Raw genomic sequence first — 6255 nt, 5'->3', positions numbered from 1 at the left:
TCTAACAAAAATGCTCGACCCCACCCAAAGGCATGGAAACTAAACAATCTTCTGTTGAATAACAGATGGGTGAAGGAAGAAATAAAACAGGAAATCATTAACTTCCTTGAGCATAACAACAATGAAGACACAAGCTACCAAAACCTGTGGGATACTGCAAAAGCAGTTTTGAGAGGAAAATTCATCGCTTTAGATGCCCACATTCAAAAAACAGAAAGAGAGCACATCAACAATCTCACAAGAGATCTTATGGAATTGGAAAAAGAAGAACAATCTAAGCCTAAACTCAGTAGAAGAAAGGAAATATCCAAAATCAAATCAGAGATCAATGAAATTGAAAACAAAAGAATCATTCAGAAAATTAATGAAACAAGGAGTTGGTTTTTTGAAAAAATAGATAAACCATTGGCCAGACTAATGAGGAATAGAAAAGTAAAATCTCTAGTAACCTCAATCAGAAACGATAAAGGGGAAATAACAACTGATCCCACAGAGATACAAGAGATCATCTCTGAATACTACCAGAAACTCTATGCCCAGAAATTTGCAATATGAAAGAAATGGATCAATATTTGGAGTCACACCCTCTCCCTAGACTCAGCCAGGAAGAAATAGAGCTCCTGAACAGACCAATTTCAAGCACTGAGATCAAAGAAACAATAAAAAATCTTCCAACCAAAAAATGCCCTGGTCCAGATGGCTTCACTCCAGAATTCTATCAAACCTTCAAGGAAGAGCTTATTCCTGTACTGCAGAAATTATTCCAAAAAATTGAGGAAGAAGGAATCTTCCCCAACACATTCTATGAAGCAAACATCACCCTGATACCAAAACCAGGAAAAGACCCAAACAAAAAGGAGAATTTCAGACCAATCTCACTCATGAATATAGACGCAAAAATTCTCAACAAAATCCTAGCCAATAGATTACAGCTTATCATCAAAAAAGTCATTCATCATGATCAAGTAGGCTTCATCCCAGGGATGCAAGGCTGGTTTAACATATGCAAGTCTATAAACGTTATCCACCATATTAACAGAGGCAAAAATAAAGATCACATGATCCTCTCAATAGATGCAGAAAAAGCATTTGATAAAATCCAGCATCCTTTTCTAATTAGAACACTGAAGAGTATAGGCATAGGTGGCACATTTCTAAAACTGATTGAAGCTATCTATGACAAACCCACAGCCAATATTTTACTGAATGGAGTAAAACTGAAAGCTTTTCCTCTTAGAACTGGAACCAGACAAGGTTGTCCTCTGTCACCTTTACTATTCAACGTAGTGCTGGAAGTTCTAGCCAATACAATTAGGCAAGACAAGGAAATAAAGGGAATCCAAATGGGAGCAGAGGAGGTCAAACTCTCCCTCTTTGCGGATGACATGATCTTATAGAGAACCCCAAAGACTCAACCACAAGACTCCTAGAAGTCATCAAAAAATACAGTAATGTTTCAGGATATAAAGTCAATGTCCACAAGTCAGTAGCCTTTGTGTACACCAATAACAGTCAAGATGAGAAGCTAATTAAGGACACAACTCCCTTCACCATAGTCTCAAAGAAAATGAAATACCTAGGAATATACCTAACGAAGGAGGTGAAGGACCTGTATAAAGAAAACTATGAAATCCTCAGAAAGGAAATAGCAGAGGATATTAACAAATGGAAGAACATACCATGCTCATGGATGGGAAGAATCAACATTGTTAAAATGTCTATACTTCCCAAAGCAATCTACCTATTCAATGCCATTCCTATCAAAATACCAACATCGTACTTTCAAGATTTGGAAAAAATGATTCTGCGTTTTGTATGGAACCGGAAAAAAACCCGTATAGCTAAGGCAGTTCTCTGTAACAAAAATAAAGCTGGGGGCATCAGCATACCAGATTTTAGTCTGTACTACAAAGCCATAGTGCTCAAGACAGCATGGTACTGGCACAAAAACAGAGACATAGACACTTGGAATCGAATTGAAAACCAAGAAATGAAACTAACATTTTACAACCACCTAATCTTTGATAAACCAAACAAGAACATACCTTGGGGGAAAGACTCCCTATTCAATAAATGGTGTTGGGAGAACTGGATGTCTTTTACATGTAGACATCCTTTTCCCACTCACAAAAATTGATTCAAGATGGATAAAGGACTTAAACTTAAGGCATGAAACAATAAAAATTCTTCAAGAAAGCATAGGAAAAACACTGGAAGATATTGGCCTGGGGAAAGACTTCATGAAGAAGACTGCCATGGCAATTGCAACAACAACAAAAATAAACAAATGGGACTTCATTAAACTGAAAAGCTTCTGTACAGCTAAGGAGACAATAACCAAAGCAAAGAGACAACCTACACAATGGGAAAGGATATTTGCATATTTTCAATCAGACAAAAGCTTGATAACTAGGATCTATAGAGAACTCAAATTAATCCACATGAAAAAAGCCAACAATCCCTTATATCAATGGGCAAGAGACATGAATAGAACTTTCTCTAAAGACGACAGACGAATGGCTAACAAACATATGAAAAAATGTTCATCATCTCTATATATTAGAGAAATGCAAATCAAAACAACCCTGAGGTATCATCTAACCCCAGTGAGAACGGCCCACATCACAAAATCTCAAAACTGCAGATGCTGGTGTGGATGTGGAGAGAAGGGAACACTTTTACACTGCTGGTGGGACTGCAAACTAGTACAACCTTTCTTGAAGGAAGTATGGAGAAACCTCAAAGCACTCAAGCTAGACCTCCCATTTGATCCTGCAATCCCATTACTGGGCATCTACCCAGAAGGAAAAAAATCCTTTTATCATAAGGACACTTGTACTAGACTGTGTATTGCAGCTCAATTTACAATCGCCAAAATGTGGAAACAGCCTAAATGCCCACCACCCAGGAATGGATTAACAAGCTGTGGTATATTTATACCATGGAATACTATTCAGCCATTAAAAAAAATGGAGACTTTACATCCTTCGTATTAACCTGGATGGACGTGGAAGACATTATTCTTAGTAAAACATCACAAGAATGGAGAAGCATGAATCCTATGTACTCAATTTTGATATGAGGATAATTAATGACAATTATGGTTATGGGGGGGGAAACAGAAAGAGGGAAGGATGGAGGTGGGTGGGGCCTTGGTGTGTGTCACACTTTATGGGGGCAAGACATGATTGCAAGAGGGACTTTACCTAACAATTGCAATCAGTGTAACCTGGCTTATTGTACCCTCAATGAATCCCCAACAATAATAAAAAAATAAAATAAAATAAAATAACAATCACAAGGAACATGATTGGAAATTTGTACAAATGATTAGATTACATTGTTGTGTTTCTTAACTAAAGTTTGAGTTGTAGTTGAGCCCCTCACCCAGCAGGTGTGCTGTACACCCTTACGTTATGCACATTAGGTGAGAGTTTACCAATCTCCTTCCTCCCACCTTGTCCCTTTCTCTCCTCCCCTTCCCCCAACTTGAATTTAATTGTGTTTCTTTCATGTGGGTATGTGGTTGTTTATCTATGGTTTCATATTAGTATTGAGTACATCAGATACTCGCTTTTCCATGCTTGTGCTACTTTACTGAGAAGAATGTTCTTTGACTCCATCCAGTTTAATATAAGAGATGTAAAGTCTTCATCTTTTTATGGATAAATAGTATTTCATGGTATACATATGCCACAGCTTATTAATCCATTCATGGATTGATGGGCTCTTGGGTTGACTCCATGCCTTGGAAGTCTTCACAATGGGAGAAGATACTTGCATGCTATAAATCTGACACAAGACTGATAACTAGAATCTACACAGAACTCAAATTAGTCAACAAGAATAAGCAATCCCATTTATAAGTGGGCAAGAGACCTGAACAGAACTTTCTCTGAAGAAGACAGATGAATGGAAATATTTTTTAAACAACAAAAAAAAATCTTGTAAGTTCCTCTCAACCTCAATTTCTAACCTGAAACACACATTTCAGAAAGAAACAAACAAAGCATAGCCAGGGCTGCGGGGCTTCTTTACCTGAAGCCCCGTGGAGGCCTCAGGCATAATGGTCATCCAGGCTGAGGCTCCCAGATTGGGCGAGCTGGTCCTCGAGCCCTTGGCCAAACTTAGCTGCAAAAAGTGAGGTGATGAGGTTACTGCCAGTGCTCAGAGCTAGGTCGTATGCTGTCTGGCCTCCAGCATTCTTCTTCAGGAAGCTTGCATTGCATCCCAGTAAAGTGGCGATGCTCTCCCTTCCTGCCAGGCCAAGGAGAGTTGCTTCATGACGTGCTGTATTTTTGAGCGGTCCCCACTGCTGGTCGATGTGTGCTCCTCTCTGCATGAGAACTGGGATCGCTTCAGGATGATTGTTCACAACAGCCACGGTCAGCATGGGCCGGTCTTCTTCATCGCAGCAGTTGGGGTCTGCTCCTTCATCCAGCAGCTGTTCAATCAGAGACTCTTCCTTCCCCGGCAGGTCCGACTTCTTTCAGCAGGAGTTTGTTCACAGGTATGAACTGCTCCTTTTCTGGTAAGTTTTTGGTCTTGAAATTCTTTGTCCTCATGAACTTCTCAGTGGCTCCTGAGGCATTCTCAATTTTCTGTTTTGTTATCTTTTATTTTGTTTTAGTTTGGGCTGAGCATTTAGGTCTACGATTCCCTTTGAGTTAATTTTGTGAAAGGTGTAATATCTGTATATGTTTTTTTCTTTTTTTAGAGATGGAGTCTCACTTTGTTCCCCTCTGTAGAGTGCCCTAGCGTCTCCAACTCCTGGGCGTAGGCAATTCTCTTGCCTCAGCCTCCGGAGTAGCTGGGACTACAGACGCCCGCCACAACGCCCAGCTATTTTTTTGTTGCCGTTTGGCACCCGCCCTATATGGGGCTGGCGCCCTACTCACTGAGCCACAGGTACCGCCTCTGTATATGTTTTTTCACATACTGTGTATGTGTGTGTGTTTAAAAGCTTTTAAAAAATTTTTCAACAAAGGAGCAAAGATAATTTAATGGAAAAAAAGTGGTTTTCTCAACAAATGGTGTTGGAATAATTGATATCTGTATATGTTTTTTTACATACGGATATCCAATTATTCCAGCACCATTTGTTGAGAAAACTATTTTTTTCCATTAAATTATCTTTGCTCCTTTGTTAAAGATTTTTTAAAAAGCTTGTAAACACACACACACACATACACAGTGAGTGAAGAAAGCCAGATACAAAAGGCCACGTATTGTATAATTCCATTTATATGAAATATTCGGAATAGGCAATTCTATAGAGACAGAAAGAAGATTTCTGGTTTCTAGGAGCTGGGTGAACAGGGGCATGGCAGTGATTACTTACTGATTAAGAGGGGATGAAAAGGGTCTGGAACTAGATAGTGGTGATGGTTGCACAACACTGTAATTGTACTAATGTCAATAAATTTTACATTTAGAGATGATTAAAATGAGAAATTCTATGTTATGGGCCTTTTACCATAATAATAAAAAGCTCTACAGTAGAATTAAAAAAAAAAAGAGATACAGCAGGTATTCCAGAAAATCCAGAATGAGAGGAAGTCAGAGCAAGGCAAAAGGAAGGAAGGGAGAAAAAGGAGCACAGTAAAGGGGGAATCGTGGAGTTGATGGTGGTGGTGATTCTTACCTGCAGTCTTGGTGGGAGAGGGGAGAGAGACGAAAGGTCAACATCAGTTGGGGTATTGACATTTGAAGCAGCAGAATAAAGTTAACATGGGTGGGGCATTTGGAAGGTATGTGGGGAAACGGTGGGAGCCTCACTTTTTTTTTTTTTTTGAGACTCTGGGTAGAGTGCTCTGGTGTCACAGCTCACAGCAACCTCAAACTCTTGGGCTTAAGCGATTCTCTTAACTCAGCCTGCCAAGTAGCTGGGACTACAGGCGCCTGCAACAATGCCCAGCTATTTTTTGGTTGTAGTTGTCATTGTTGTTTGGCAGGCCTGGGTTGGATTCGAACCCGCCAACTCTGGTGTATGTGGCTGGAGCCCTAGCCACTTGATCTACAGACACCGAGCCAGAGTGTGAAGACTTTGAGAAGATTTCTGAGAGGCTACTGGACATAGGAGAAGCAGGCAGTGTAGATGCTGACATTTAATCCATTTGTACACTGCCCTTTTCTTCTTGGCATTGTCCCCTAAAATTGGACTAACACATCCCTGATTTTACTTCACCCATCGTTGTCATCAAGTCTGAGTAGAGGAGGCGGGGAGGAAACACAGTGTGCCAGCCCCACCTGTTG

The sequence above is a fragment of the Nycticebus coucang genome, chromosome 4 (genome assembly GCF_027406575.1).
Source record: "Nycticebus coucang isolate mNycCou1 chromosome 4, mNycCou1.pri, whole genome shotgun sequence".
Taxonomy (NCBI): Eukaryota; Metazoa; Chordata; class Mammalia; order Primates; family Lorisidae; genus Nycticebus; species Nycticebus coucang.
The sequence above is the reverse complement of the archived record's forward strand: the minus strand, read 5'-3'. Positions refer to the sequence as shown.